We start from the raw sequence: 16286 nt of genomic DNA, 5'->3' as shown, positions 1-16286 counted from the left end.
GAAACAACCTCAGTGTTTTTTTGTGGATGAATGGATGAAGAAAATGGGATGCATACAACCTACTATTATTCAGCCGTGATAAAGAAGGAAATCTGCCTATTTGTGACCACATGGGTGGATTTGGGGGCATTATGCTAAATGAAATGTCAGACAGAGAAAGATAAATACTTTATGATCTCATACGTGAAATCTAAAATACTGAACTCATGATAGAATGGAATGACGGTTGCCAGAGCTGGGGGTTGGAGGTGAGGAAAATGAGGGAAGACGATCAAAAGGTAGAAACTTCTAGTTATAAGACAAGGGAGTAATGGTGATGTAATGTACAGCTCGGTCGCTACAGTTAACAATACCGTATTTTATGTTTGAAAGTTGCTAAGAGAGTACATCTTGAAAGTTCTCATCACAAAGATAACATTTGTAATTATGTGAATTAAGGTTAACTAAACTTATTGTGGTAATCATTTCACACACTATATATATACCAATCATCACATTGTACACCTTGGACAGATACAATATTATATATCAATTAAGTTAAATTTCCGTCTGGCCTGTCATTTTCCAAAGGCCACTCAAGGTCAGGGGACAGAACGCCTCCTCTCCAAGTGTCCTGCCAGCCCACCCACTCAAGATCAGAGGGACAAAATGCCTAACTAAAACAAAACAAAACAGAAACACAAAAAAACTGGAGAGAGGGAGGAAAGGGTGCCCTGAAAAAAAAAAAAAAAAACTAAGCACGTTGACAGCGCTAAGAATAAACTACCAGGAAAAAGAAACCCTACATGTCAGATCCTAAAGTACAGAAGGGCAAGCCCGCCGACATTCCAGGCCCCGGGGGACCGGGGTCCCCAGCCCTGCAGAGCCAACCGCAGACCGGCTCGGGGGCCCCACAGAAGCGCAGGGTCCCCGCGGCCGAGTCGACGCCCTCGGCCGGCGCCGGCTCCCCTCTGCCCACTCTGCGCGCGGGGGCTGGAAACTGCCGCGGAGAACCACGGCGGGGCGGGAAGAGGGGCTCCAAAGAGGGTCTGGCGACTCGAGTCGCTCCGTTTCTCGGTGGGCTCAGCGCGCGCCGTGGGGGAAGAGGGGCGGGGGTCCGGGAGGAGGGGACGGGCGGCACTTACCTAGACCGGCAGCGGCCACGGGTAGACGGCGGGCTCGGTCCCCAAGAGCGACTCCAGCCTCAGCTCCAGCTTCTCCCCCATGTCTTCGCGCGCGGTCCCCGCACCGCGCTAGTCTGGCGCTTGGGGGAGGGGCGCGGCGCCGCCGGCGGGGGCGGGGCAGACGGGCAGGCGGGCGGCTGAAGGGACGGGGCCTGGCCTGGGCCTCAGCTGCCGCCGCCGCGCTCCCGTCCGGGCCCCGGCTCCCTCTTTGTGGTCACAGGCCCGGGGCCCCCAGCGCTGCTGCGAGCTCGGGCCGGCGTGAGGCGAGCACAGTGAGCCGGGGGCCGCACTGAAACACTCACGGCCCGCGCGGCCCGCCTCCTGGACTCGCACGCTCCCACGCACGCACGCTCCCACGCACGCACGCTCCCACGCACGCACGCACGCACGTACGCACGTCATCGGCTGCCCCTGGCCACACCCACCGGCCCGAAGTGGGGACCCGGCCAAACCTCTCAGGGCCAGTGGTGGCGGGTTCGACTCCTGACCTCGACATACCGTGACACACACACACACACACACACACACACACACACACACACACACACACACACACACACACACACACACACACACACACACACACACACACACACACACACACACACACACACACACCCCACACCCCACACACACACAGTAATAAGACTATAATTCCTATTAAATATGACAGCTGGAATCCCGGCTTCTGTTCACAAAAATGCCGTGTATTTAGCCTATGCTAGGCACCAGACCGCGGACGCTCAGTACTGGCAAAAAAGGAAATGCCCTGCCCTCATAGCACTGCCATTTTAATTGGAATAGTAGTGACAATGGTCAAGGGAGAAAATAAAGTGTCATCATCGCCACGGGGATGGTTAATCTCATGTGCGCACTGCGTGGGGCCCCGGCAACCACAAACATTATTCCAGATGTGGCCAGGAAGGTATTCTTCAGAAGAGATTAACACTGAAATTGGTCCACTTTGCGTAAAGGAGATTGTCAATGCCGCGGCGTGGGTGGGCCTCGTCCATCAGTTGAAGGACTGGAGAGAAAAATGAGGTGCCCTAGAAAGAGGGAAGTGTTCCTCCAATGGACTTGGCACATCAGCTCTTCCCTGTGTCTCCAGCCCAGAGTCCTGCCCTGACTTGCCTGCCTCACGGTCACAAGAGTCAACTCCTTAAAACGAAACTATATATGTAAAAATATTGAATATATACAAGCCTATTAATTTGTATATGTGTGTATAGATATGATATATATATGTATACACATATGTTTATATGTGCATGCGTTTGTAGTCTATGTGTAAGTACTATATACAGTATACATACAAGCCTATATATTTGTGTGTATATATTGTATACATGTATGTATGTGTATATATACAGTATACATATTATGAAGGTGAACATGCTGTATATATACACACACCCATGTATTGATATATGGGTGTGTATGTGTACAGTATATGTACACTGTATGTATGTATGTATACAGTGTATATTGATATATAGGTGTGTATATATGTTGTATACCTGTATGTGTATAGGTATTATATGTATATATGTATGTACTCTCTCTATATACACACTTGCGTGTGTACTTATATGTGTATGTACATGCACATATTTACATATAGGTGTGTGTGTATACATTGTATATATGTATGTGTATGTATCCTATATATGATATGTGTATGTATATATACGACGAATTTATAGATGCAGTACATATATTTTTATTCTACATGCTTTTATATGTAGGTGTATATGTGTGTCTATATGTATGTACGTGTATGTATTGCATATATTATATGTGTATGTATGTATACTGTATATATACACACCTAAATATCTTTGTATGTGTGTATATATGTATGATATAGACGAACCTAGGTGTGTATATTGCATCTTATACGAATGTGTACATACTGTATATATATATACAAACTATGCATTTCATATGTGTGTATGTATAGTGTATGTGTCTATTGTATATATTATGTGTATATGTGTGTAGACATACTGTATATATACAAACTATGCATTATATATATGTGTGTATATATGTATTTGCGTATTGCATATACTATATGTGTATATGTCTGTATGCGTACTGCATATATACACAGCTGTATATTTTTGTATGCGTGTACATGTGTACGTGTGTGTGTATATACACACAGAGGCTATGGATTCTGTTTGTCTGGAGAACCCTCACTGATACGGACACTTATGACAATTGAGCACCTGCTCTTTGCCAGCCAGGGAGCCAAACGCTTGTCCTTTCTGTGTCTCCCTTAAGTGTCACAAGTCCCGGGAGGGAAGGTGATGCCGCTCCTACCAGTTGAGGTGCCTCAGGGTCAGAGAGGTGCACAGGGCGGGGGGCTGGAGCCTGGTGGAGCCCAGGTGGAGTTCTAGCAGCAGTACAGCCTAGCAGTCCCACTTCCCCGGGTGCCTCTCACAAAGACGCCGAGGGAGAGACGGGGTCTGAAGGAGGGGATGAGGAAGTTTCCGTGGGTCTGCAAGCCCAGACCAAGGCTGACTCGTCAAGGGTGTTAGAGGTCAGGACTCTGGTTACCTTGGGGATGGGGTTACACAGAGCCATTCCCATTCTGAAAAAGTATCCATTCTGCTCTTGTTTGTATGTTTACCCCCCTCCCCCAAATCTTTTAAAAACAGATTATCTTGGTTGCTGGGAGCACACAAGGGGAAGTTGTGTGTGAGGGGGTGTGATCCAGGGGACAGGGAGGATAAGCCCCCCACTCGTAGGGCCAGGAGTGGCTCAGCTTTGTGAGCTAAGGATGGCCCGCGAGGTCCCAGAGAGAAGGGTCCCTGCTCCGTCCCTGCTCCGTGCACCCCATTCCCAGCCTGAGAAGTCCGGAGCCCACCCCCCTCCACCCCCCCCCCCCACACACACACCAGGGAGGAGAGCCAGTCACCCTGGCTCCCAGGCTCCGGCTCCAAGGCTCCCGGCACTAGGAGCTATTTTCAGCTTTCATGCCCTAGGACACGGCCAGAGCTAGTGTCTCCGGAAACTCTCTGTCTGTCTCTCGCCCGCCCGCCATCCCTCCCTCCCTCCTCCGCCTCTTCCCCTCCCGCTCCAGCTGTCCTGCCCTCCACCCTGCATTTCTACACAGGATGGCTCACAGACAGCTGCTCCCCGTGCCCACCCGCCACCATTCGATGGATGTCAAAGCAAGCCCTGGGGACTTCCCTGGAGGTCCAGCGATTAAGACTCTGAGCTTCCACTGCAAGGGGTGCGGGTTCGATCCCTGGTCAGGGAAATAAGATCCCACATGCCGCCCGGCACGGCCAAAGAAATAAATGAATAAAAAATAAAGTTATAGTGATGAAACAGCCCTAGTGGTGCAAGGATGGGACGTATACCTCTATGGTAGAGAATAAAGGTCCAGAAACAGATAGATGAGAACTTGATATGACAGAAAGTGGGGAAATTAAGGAGTTTTCAATAAATGGCATTAGGACAATTGCATATCCATGTGGGAAAATGTAAATTAGAAAAAAAGAAAAAAAGCAAGCCCTGGTCAGGTGTGACCTTGGGCCCAGGGCCATTGGCACACGTTGTCGTGTGGGATGTTCTTCCTTAGACTCCTCCCTCCCTCCTGTGTCACTGTCACTTCCTCCAGAACCTTCCTGGACTCCCCTACACAAGCTCGGGGTGTGCCCTCACCCGCCCACCCTGGATCACCGGAATTCCAATCCCGGCCCACCCTTCCCCGCCAGGTAAAGAACTGGGCCTGGTCAATAAGACCGTAGAGGTCCTCGGCCATTGCTATTGCAGTTGCAATTGTTACTGTGTTTACACAGGGTGACCAACACCCGCCCCCAGTTTGCCCAGGACCGCTCAGGTTTGAGCGCTGGAACTGTGGGGAAACCCTCATTTCCGGGGAACCCCAGAAGGCTGGTCAGCCTGTTTAGGATGGATCTTTCACTTGATATCCCAACCCCCGAGAGTCAGAAAGGGAATCTCCCCCCTCCTTCCATGGTAACCTTCATTCATTCATCCACTCATCCCTTTATTCAACTCCTTTATTCAGCAAGTATTTAGGAAGCATCTACTACATAGCAGACACTCTTCTAGGTGCTGGGGACAGTAAACTGAGAAGGTGTGATTTGTTACACGGGGATGATGTCTCGGAGACCACTGCAGGGCATGGGAGGTGGGAGAGGGAAGGGGCAGTTGTAAATGCAGGCTCTGACGGGACTGGGGCGGACCCTGCCCTAAGCCAGGCTGGTTGCTTCAACACAGCTGTCCTCACCCAGGGCCATCCTGCTTCCGCCTCACCCAGTTCTTCGGTGATGTCTGGGGAAAATCTGTGGTTGTCACAACTGGGGGGGAAGGGGCCCCTGGAATCAAATGGGTGGGGACAGGGATGCTGCTGAACCCCACACAGTGCCCAGGAGGGGCCCCCAGCAGAGAATGACCCGCCCCAAATAACCCCAGTGCCATGGGGGAGACCCTGCACTAATATTATTCAGACCCGCTGGTGCCCCTAGATTCCTGCACAGGCTGGGACTCTAACCGGGTCACCTCTGTATCCCGAGGTGACCTAGAGTGGGGCAGCCAGGAGGGCTGAGTATCAGGGATGAAATGACAAATCTCCGTGCCCACTCTCCCCGCCGCACCCCAGGGTCGATGGCCTCTATCTCCTCCCTGTGCAGGTAGCTTTTCCCTGAGCCATTTCTTCTTGTCAAGGTCCCTGTCGCAGGTTGTGTTCCCCGAAGATGACGTTGAGAGCAAGCAGTGGAGTGCAGGTGGTTGATGTGAGACGTGCAGAGAACAGATACAGCTGCCATAGGGTCCCGCAATTCCACTCCTGGGCATAGATCTGGAGAAAACTCTAATTCAAAAATATACATACACCCCTGGGATTTCCCTGGTGGTCTAGTGGTTAAGACTCTGTGCTTCCGGTGCAGGGAGCATGGGTTCCATCTCTGGCCAGGGAACTAAGATCCCACATACTGTGTGACAAAAAAATAAAGAAAGAGAGAAAGAAAGAAAAAGAAAGAAAGAAAAGAAAGAAAGAAAAGATACATGCACCCCAATGTTCATTGCATCACTATTTATAATAGGCAAGATGTGGAAGCTACCTAAATGTCCACTGATGGATGAATGGATAAAGAAGATGTGGTACATATATACAATGGAATATATTCAGCCATAAAAAGAATGAAATAATGCTATTTGCAGCAACGTCGTGGATGGACCTAGAGATCATCATACTAAGTGAAGTAAGTCAGCAGGGAAAGACACATATATGATCTCTCTTATATGTGAAATCCAAAATACGACACAAATGAACTTGTCTACGAAACAAAAACAGACTCACAGACATAGAGAACAGACTTGTGGTTGCCAAGGGGGAGAAAGAGGGAGGGAGGGTTGGATTGGGAGTTTGGGGTTAGCAGAGGCAAACTATTAAATATAGGATGGATAAGCTACAAGGTCCTACTGTCTAGCACAGGGAACTATATTCAATATCCTGTGATAAGCCATAATGGAAAAGAAAAAGAGTTTTATTTATAGGTTCCATCCCTAACTGAGCTGGCCCATCCCCTCCCATGGTTCTAAGTGCAGCCCGAGGCTGCAGACTTCCCACCGTGGTCTTCAGCTCCAGAGCAAGCCACCTGCAAACCAGCCGCATCTTCCCAGGGGCTGGCAACTCTCCTCTGCTACTGATTCCAAGACACATCCAGATAGCACAAATGTGACCATGAAAACAAACTCAGGCATGTTCAAATCAGGGAAATAACATTCTTATCTCTGTTTAGTAGTTGCTTAATTTTAGAATAGCTTAGAGTTACAAAAAAGTTGCAAAGATCTGTACAGAGTGTACAGAGTGCTGTGGACCCCCGACCCAGTACCCCTATTTCCAACACGTTAGTACTTTAGTACGTTAGTACGACATGCTTATCCAACTAAGGAACCGAGATGGATACGTTATTATTAACTAAAGTCCACACTTTACTAGAATTTCCCTAGCTTTCCCCTAACATCCTTTTTCTGTCCCAGTCTCCTCTGGGCTGTGACATTTCTCAGACATCCCTGGGTTTTAATACCTTGAAAGTTTTGAGGAGGACTGGTCAGGTATTTTGTCCCTCAATTTGTTTGTCTGTTGGTTTTCTGATGTTTTTCTTATGGTTGGGCTGGAGTTACGGGGTTTGGGGCAGAAGATCCAGACACAGATAAAAATGTCATTCTCCTCAGGTCACATCATCAAGGATACACACCATCAAGGATACACACATCAAGGATACACCCCATCAACGGGACTTGTGACAAACAATTTTACCCTTGATCACCTGGCCGGTATCGTCTTTTTTTTTTTTTTTTTTGCTGCGTTGGGTCTTCATTGCTGCACACGGGCTTTCTCTAGTTGCGGCGAGCAGGGGCTCCTCTTTGTTGCGGGCACGTGCTTCTCATTACAGTGGCTTCTTTTGTTTCGGAGCACGGGCTCTAGCTGTGCGGGCTTCTGTAGTTGTGGCATGGGGGCTCAGTAGTTGTGGCTCCCAGGATCTAGAGCACAGGCTCAATAGTTGTGGCCCATGAGCTTAGTTGATCTGCGGCACAGGGGATCTTCCCGGACCAGGGCTCGGACCCGTGTCCCCTGCATTGGCAGGTGGATCCTTTTTTTTTTCTTTGTTCCTTTTGGAACCAAAACTTTAATCCCAAGGAGTCTCACAAAACATATTACGAATGACAGCATGAAAAAAAATTGCACAGTAACTCAAAGTTCAGCTCTACAATATACTCTTCATCTGGCAAGACATTGGTATCTTGATCATCTCAACTTCCAAAAAACATTACAAAGAGCTATGTATTCATGTACGGCAATCACAGAGGGGACTTATGACCTAACTCAAAGGGAAACTAACTTCCTTGAAACTTCTTAGATTCTAAACTCACTGGACAACCTCTTGTCCAGTGTGAAGACTAGTGGAATTCTTAAACCTCTAATCTAGGGTAAGGGTGCGGCTTTCATTCCTACCTGCTGGCTTGTGTTCACAGCACCTTTTAAAGACTGCTTGCTTAACTACAGCTGCATACCATATCCCAGCTACAGAAAGTCTCTTCAATGTTTGCCAGTGTTGCTTCCATAATAATAAACATCACACTTTAGGTGGGCAGGAGTTAGAGTTTTATTCTCAGTCTAGGCAAGACCAAAAATTCAAAGCAAATTCAATTTTGCTTAAGAGAACATTGTAAAGAAACAATTCTTCATATTACATGCCTCATATGACCCATTTCAAACCATAGAGAATGACACCTTTATGTGTCACTGTCCCAAGAGACAAAGAAATGTGAACAGCTAAAACATTTAAAAAGTGCATCAAGCTTCGGAAGTCTCAAACGAAACTTGAATTTTCTGTACATACTCCTGTCAAATGAAGTTATTTCCTGTGCACCACTCCTCTTGCAAAGTGGTCTGCTATTTCCTTTCATTTGACCTGGATCGGCTAGGAGACCTAGAGAAAGATCGGGACGGCTTGCGATTTCTCTCCTGGGACAGTGATCTCTCTCTTCTCCTATATCTACTAAAGGGACCTGCTCTGGCTGCGGGAGAAGCTTCTCCGTCTTGGACATCTGTGGTGAGGGGGAGGACTCCTCCTCCGATAATCATCTCGAGGGCGACGACCCCAAGAAGGAGGCGGCCACGATCTCGACTTCTCCTTTCCCCATTGGACAGGTCCACTCTTACTCGGCAGCCACAGAGTGTTCTCCCGTCTAGTTCTCAGACAGCATCCGCTGCATCTCGGGGATCTTCATTTTCAACAAGAGCGAAGCCGGGAGGGTTTTTAGCAACCCACACACTTCGGAGTGGTCCATAATATCCTAAAGCTCGTTCGAATTCACTCTTGTTACCATTGTTTCCAAGATTCCTTACACAAACGTTACAGTCCAACGGACAGGAATCCCGATGCAAGACCCTCCTGGCTCCTGGGTTTCATGGGCCACAGGGTGATCCCGGGCCTCTAGAATCTCGCAGCTGAATCGGCTCGCACAAGCTGTCCTGTGGGGATGCTTTTCCCCCTATGTGTCCAGCCCGGGGCCCTGCTGTCTAGGCCCGACCTCCAGGGTGACAGGGTGAACCCCAGGTCCCTGGAGCAAACACTCAGAGCCCTGGTGACCAGACTCAGGGGGCTGGGGCGGCAGCTGGACATGTGTGGCCACCCTGGTGGTGTTTCGCCCCATCTGCAGTTCCAGTTCCAGCTGAGAAAGAGCCTCGCTGTGTTATTTTCTCCTGGTTGTGTAAGGATCCCCGGTGTCATTTGACAGAAATGTACATGGTGTGTTCTTTCTCTCTTTTCTCCCTGCTTCCTCTCGTCCCTCTGCCCCTCCCTCTCTCCCTCTCCCTCTGTCCCCCCCCTTCCCTCTCCCTCTTTCCTCTGCGTCTCTCTCTTTCCCTCTCTCCCTCCCCCGCTTCCCCCCTCCCCATCCCTCTCCCCGTCCCTCTCCCAACTCCCTCTCCACCTCCATCTCCCCCTCGCTCTCCCACATCCCTCTCCCTCTCCCCTCCCCCTCCCTCTACCTCCTCCGTCTCCCCCGTCTCTCTCCCGCCTCCCCCCTCCCTCTTCCCGCCTCCCCCGTCCCTCTTCCCTGTCCCTCTCTCCCTTCCTCTCTCCCTGTCCCTGTTTCCCTGTTCCGCACGCCCTCCCTCTACCTCTTTCCCTCTCCCTGTCCCTCCACCTCCTTCCCTCTCTGGAGAGGGAAGGAGGTGGAGGGACAGGGAGAGAGAGCAGGAGGGGGGGAGAGAGAGAGAGAGGGAGGAGAGGGAGAGAGGGATAGAGGGAAGGAGCGAAAGACGTCTCTCCCTCCCTCTATCCCTCCCTCCCTTTATCCCTCTCTCCCTCCCTCCCTCTATCCCTCTCTCCCTCCCTCTCCCTCTCTCCCTCTCCCTCCCTCTATCCCTCTCCCTCCCTCCTTCTCCTCCCTCTCCCTCTCCCTCCAACTCTCCCGCTCCCTCCATCTCTCCATCTCCCTCACTCCCTCCCAGAGACGGAGAGATGGAAAGGCAGAGACAAGGGAGAGGGAGAGAGGGAGAGGGAGAGATGGAGGGAGAGGGAGGGAGAGGAAGAGAGGGAGAGAGATATGGAGAGGAGAGGGAGAGAGGGGGGGGAGAGGGAGAGGGAAAGAGGTCTCTTCCTTCCTCCCTCTCCCTCTGTCCTCCTTCTCTCCCTCTCCCTCCCTCTCTCCCTGTCCCTGTTTCCCTGTTCCGCTCTCCCTCTCCCTCTTTCCCTCTCCCTCTCCCTCCACCTCCTTCCCTCTCCAGAGACGGAAGAAGGTGGAGGGAGAGGGAAAGGGAAAGAGGGAGAGGGAGAGCACAAGAGGGAGGGAGGAGAGGGAGGGAGAGGGGGGAAAGGGAGAGAGGGATAGAGGGAGGGAGCGAAGATGTCTCTCCCTCTCTCCCTCCCTCTCTCCTTCTCCTCCCTCTCCCTCTTCCACCAACTCTCCCTCTCCCTCCATGTCTCCATCTCCCTCACTCCTTCCCACATAGGGAGAGATAGAGGGAGAGGCAGAGATAAGGGAGAGGGAGAGAGGGAGAGGGAGAGATGGAGGGAGAGGGAGAGAGGATGAGAGAGAGAGGGACGGGGGGGGGGTAGAGAGAGAGAGAGAGAGGGAGACCGGGAGAGGGAATATGGTCTCTTCTTCCCTCCCTCTCCCTCTCTCCTCCGACTCTCCCTCTCTCACCCTCCCTCCGTCTCCCCCTCTCCTTCCCTCGCCCTTTCCCTTCCTCTCTCCCTCTTCCTCCCTCTGTCACTCCCTCTCCCTCCATCTCTCCCTCACCCTCACTCCCTCTCAGAGAGGGAGAGATGGAGGGAGAGGCAGAGACAAGGGAGAGGGAGAGAGGGAGAGGGAGACCAGAACAGGGAAACAGGGACAGGGAGAGAGAGAGGGAGAGGGAGAGAGGGAGAGGAGGAGGAGAGAGGGAGAGGGAGGGAGGAAGAGACCTCTTTCTCTCTCCCTCTCTCCCTCTCCCTCTCCCTCCCTCTACCTCTTCCTCCCTCTCCCTCTCCCTCCATCTCTCCCTCTCCCTCTCTCCCTCTGCCTTATCTCTGCCTCTCTGGGAGGGAGTGAGGGAGATGGAGAGACGGAGGGAGAAGGAGAGTTGGAGCGAGAGGGAGAGGGAGGAGAAGGAGGGAGGGAGAGGGAGAGAGGGAGGGAGAGAGGGAGGGAGGGAGAGACATCTTTCGCTCCCTCCCTCTATCACTCTCTCCCTCTCCCCCCTCTCTCTCCCTCTCCCCCCTCCCTCTCCATCTCTCTCTCCCTCTCCCCCCTCCCTCTCCATGTCTCTCTCCCTCTCCCTCCACCTCCTTCCCTCTCCAGAGAGGGAAGGAGGTGGAGGGAGAGGGAGAGGGAAAGAGGTAGAGCCAGAGCGTGCGGAACAGGGAAACAGGGACAGGGAGAGAGGAAGGGAGAGAGGGAGAGGGGGAGAGGGAGAGGGAAAGGGGGAGAGGGGGAGGGAAAGAGGGAGAGAGAGGGACAGGGAAAGAGGGACAGGGAGAGAGGGAGGGAGAGAGGCAGGGGGAGAGATGGAGGGAGAGGGAGAGGCAGCGAGGTAGAGGGAGAGAGGGAGAAAGGGAGAGAGAGAGGGAGAGCGGTAGAAGTGCTGAGGAGGGGGGCTCCCTCCCCCTCCCACTCCCATCCTCTCCCTACTGCTTTCTCTTTTCTCTGCTTCAACAAACACCAGGCGCCTTTTAGATCAGCCCTGAAGTCAACGTTGATGCTTGGACAGCCTGACCTCCCCGCTGACTTCCAGCCCAGGACCACCGCTGGGAGATGAAGTCTGCGGGGCCCTGGGCGCAGGCTGCACAGGCACCTCCCCTGATGCCCAATCTCTCCCCGTTTACGAGGCAGCCGACACTCCCCTCCCTGACTCCCCAAGATTTGGGGCCTTTTTAGTATGTGTCGATAATGCCATTGAGCTACTATCTAACTCTTCCACGAGGACCCATCTCCCAAAATGCAGTGGTTTTCAGCCTTGGCTGCACTAGAGAACCCCCAGGGAAGGGAGAGACGTCTCTCCCTCCCTCTCTCTTTCTCTCCCTCTGTACTTCTGTCTACCTCTCTCCCTCTCCCTCTCCCTCTGGGGTGATGCCCGATGAGCTCAGAATCGTAGATGGCCCCCCCATCCCCTCTCTGTGGCTTGCATGGGGGATGCACCTTCTCACCGTGGCCCGGGCATGGCCTTGACATTCAGACATCGGGTCCTGCGTGGACACTTGTGTTTGTTCCATAGCGCAGGTGGCTGCAGTCTGTGCTTCTGTAGATGGGGGCTGTGCGTGAGCCCTTCATCTTCCCCGCAGACACCACTGGTGCTCGCTCGGCCTCGCGGGTGATGCGGGGGGCACGGGGGACAGTCTTGTGTCCCCACCTTCTTGGGCTACAGACAGGCCACGCTGGTCCCGTGGTGACTGGGGGCTCCCAGGAGAACCCCACTGCAGACCGGAGAGGTGGCCCCAGAGAAGGTGGCGTACGCCTGGGGCCGGGCCTCATCAGTGAGCCACGGGCCACCTGCAGCAACAGCTGTCTCACCGTCCAGGGGCTGGGTGTTCGGGCGCCGTGGGGTTGAGCCACTGTCTGCACGGCAGCCGTGTTTGTCTTGTTGAGCCCGGGGAGGCCCCTTGGTGGCTCCTGGAAAGACTGGCCGCATTTCTTCCTGCCCTTGGCCTTAGAGCCCATCACGTTCATGCCGTTTCTGGTTCCAAAAGGACCTGTGTTAATAAAGACCACGTGTTAGGACAGCACCAAAGTGTCTAGAAATCCGGGCCAGGAGGAGGAGGGAGGGGGATTGGCTGTGCCCGCCAGTGGCCTGGGAGCCCTGCCCGCCTGCAGAGACCTGGCCCGGGGCCCGCGGGGAGGCCATGGCCCTCGGTCCCCAGCGCCTTCCGTCTCTGGGTTCCAGGAGAACTGCGTGATCCTCAGGGAGCTGGTGAGGCTGCAGGCCCTGAAGTCCCGCCTGCTGGGGTTCCGCACGCATGCCGACTCCGTGCTGGAGATGAACATGGACAAGACCAGCCAGGTGGTGGCCACTGTCCTAGGTAACACCGCCTCCCCCTGAGTCCCAGTGGGGACGGGGTCAGGCGGACCTTGACCGGAGACCCCACTGTGTCAGCCCTTGGGGGTCACCTTCCCAGACCCTTCATTCTGCCTCGAGGGGCGCGGGGTCGGGGGTGGCTGGGGGGCCGCCCCAGGGACGTAGCCGCGCCTCTCCCCTCCGCCCGCAGGTGAGCTGGCCCAGAAGCTGAAGCCCCTCGGGGAGCAGGAGCGGCCGTGATCCTGGAGCTAAAGAAGGCCGAGTGCCAGAGGCGGGGCCTGCACTTTGACGGCCCCATCAACGCCTGGGACCTGCGCTACTACATGAACCGGGGGAGGAGACGCGCTACCACGTGAACCAGTACCTGCTCAATGAGGCTTTCCCCATGCAGGCGCTCACACGCGGGCTGCTGGGCATCTCCCAGGAGCTGCTGGGGCTGACCTTCGACCTGGAGGAGGGCACCAGCATGTGTCACGAAGACGTGAGGCTCTAAACGGTCTGGGACGCGGCCTCGGGCAAGGTCATCCATCGGCAAGTTCTACCTGATCTCTATCCTCGGTGCGTGCGTGGGGGAACCTGTCGGCCGTGGGCCGGGGCTCCTCTGTGGAAGCGGGGCCCCATCCACGTCCCTCCGCAGGGTGGGGAAGTCCGGGCACGCGGCCTGCTTCGGCCTGCAGCCGGGCTGCCTACAGCATGATGGGAGCTGCCAGATCGCCATCGCGGCCATGGTGGCCAACTTCACCAAGCCTACGCCCAACCTGCCCTCCCTGCTGCAGCATGATGAGCGGGAGACCAACTTCCACGACGTCGGGCACGCGATGCACCAGCTCCGCTCCCAGGCGCAGGGCTGCAGGCAGGGGGCGGGGAGGGCCCGGGCGTGCGTGGTCCTCAGGCAGGCCCTCGCCATGGGATTCTTCCACTGACATCACCCCGCACGTGGTGACGCCCTCGGTGTCAGCTTCCATCATCAGACCCCAGGCACTGGGCGCGTAAATAACGGAAATGGATGTCCTCGAGGCTCTAGAGGCTGGAAGACCCAGATCAAGGAGTCAGGGCTGGTTCCCTGCATGTTAAATACATGCACTCAAGAGTTGCCTTGGAAAAAGACAAAAGAAAAGAAAGGAATGTTGCCTGCAAGTCTGCTGACAGCCGGTGATGAGAACCAGAGGGAAGGCTCTGGGGCCGGGGGCGCAGTGCCCTGTGAGCTCGGGGGCTGCTGCCAGTCTCCGTGGAGGCTCAGCAAGTCCCCGTGACTTCCCCACGTGGGGGGCGCCAGCTGAGCGTCTGGGCCCAGGACCCACTGCTCGTTCAGTCTTCCTGTGGTCAGCCCTTCATCCTGAGAGCGATGCTCTCACAGGCTGCACCGGGGCGTGTGGGGACAGTTTACTGAGCTGTACAGACGTCACTACTGCTTTGGACCATTTCCGTCACCCCGAAAATGTCCCTCACGCCCTTAGCTATCACTCCGTCCCCTCGCCAGCCCCTGACAACCAGGAACCCACTCGCTGACTCCGTGGATCTACCTGCTCTGGACGTTTCTCCTCAGTGGGGTCACGCCCTGTGTGTCCTTCTGTGTATGACTTCTCTCGCTGAGCATCGTGTTCTCAGGGTGTATCGACGCGGCAGCGAGCGTCAGGGCTTCACCGCGTTGCGTGGCTGAGGGACGTAAAGACGACAAGAGAAAAGAAAAGAACGTTGCATGCAAGTCTGGTGACAGCCGGTGACGAGAACCAGAGGGAAGGCTCTGGGGCCGGGGGCGCCGTGCCCTGGGAGGCCCTGGCGCTGCTGCCAGTCTTGGTGGGGCACGGGCAGCACCGTCCCTCAGGAGCTGCTGGACAAGCTCATCAAGTCCCGGGAGGCCAACCCAGATGCGGCCGGACCGAGGGAAGGGAAGGGGGCTTCCGGTCTGCCCGGCTGGAAAGCGCGGCCTGGACACGGTGCCAGCCCCCCGTCTCCTTCCTCCCGCCCCCCAGGCCTCTTCAACCTGTGCCAGATCGTCCTGGCCAAGGTGGTTCAGGCCCTGCACACGCAGACGCCCGCGGACCCGGCCCAGGAGAATGCCCGCCTCTGCCAGGAGATCCTGGGGTTCCCAGCCATGCCAGGTAGCCAAGCGCGCACCGGGCTCACCTCAGCGGTCGGTTGGCGGCTACTGCCCAGGTCAAGAGGATCGTCTGGTGGTGTGTGAATGGGGACCGACTGACGGGCTCCGGCCGAGGCCCGCTGACCTCTGGCCTCTTCCTGCCACGGTTCCTTGGCTCTTCCCTCCAGCTGTGGCCCGCGGAGTCCGAGGGTGGGGTGGGAGGCTCTGCACATGCTTTCTAGAGAGCCTGGAAGAGGCAGGAGAGGGCTTCATACCCCGAACAGAAGGCATCGACGAGGTCTGCCCGTGCGTGTCGGTGCGGACACGCGGTTCACTCCCTCGTGAGCGCTTTAACCAGCGATCTCCCCGTGGTGGAGGGCGAGCCCCGACTCATCTCTCGCAGCCTCGGCAGCTGACCTTGTAAGAGGCTTAGGAGTGAACCCTCGTGAGCTTCAGCAGAAAGTCGGCAAAGATTTATTTGTGTCCCTCCACTGAACTGCCAGCAAGGTCCCCGTTTTCTACAAGTGTTGGGCCAATACTCTCTCTAGTGGCAGGGGACTCAGACAAGGCTGCTTTGGGGCCCCCACCCCCGCTCTGGGGCAGGGGCACTGAGCGGCCAGGGAGCCGGGCAGGAGCCCCTCCGCGTGTGTCCCAGTGACCCACCTGCCTGCGACCTTCGGCCGCCTGGCAGGAAGCTACGACGCCCAGTCCTGTGGCCAGTCATTCCTGCAAGAAACACTGGAACCAGTTTCTGCCAACCCGCCAAAGAAAAACGACTTCAAAGGCAACGTGGTGTCACAGGAAGGGCTTGTTTCTGTGTTTCTTTGTTTTTAGTTCATTAGGCCTCACTTAAAATTCTGATTCCACAATGCACTTGCTTTGGGATCTTGAACAACACTCATAACCTCTGCAAGTTTCAGTAGAGTAAGTTTATGTGATTACCTTCATCTGTAATATCCCTGTGTTGCAATCTTAATTAATTCAGATTAATTCATCTTAA

At 54.4% G+C, this 16286-nt stretch overlaps 2 pseudogenes; one reads left to right on the top strand and one right to left on the bottom strand.

The window, feature by feature from the left end:
* Positions 1-8290: 8290 nt before the first annotated feature.
* On the bottom strand, positions 8291-9111 carry LOC137228061 (serine/arginine-rich splicing factor 3 pseudogene; annotated as a pseudogene).
* Positions 9112-12438: 3327 nt separating this feature from the next.
* Positions 12439-13903, top strand: LOC137228383 (thimet oligopeptidase-like; annotated as a pseudogene).
* Positions 13904-16286: the final 2383 nt, after the last annotated feature.

This window comes from Pseudorca crassidens, chromosome 7, assembly GCF_039906515.1.
Source record: "Pseudorca crassidens isolate mPseCra1 chromosome 7, mPseCra1.hap1, whole genome shotgun sequence".
In the NCBI taxonomy this organism is placed as follows: domain Eukaryota; kingdom Metazoa; phylum Chordata; class Mammalia; order Artiodactyla; family Delphinidae; genus Pseudorca; species Pseudorca crassidens.
This window is presented reverse-complemented; position numbering and strand designations above follow the sequence as displayed.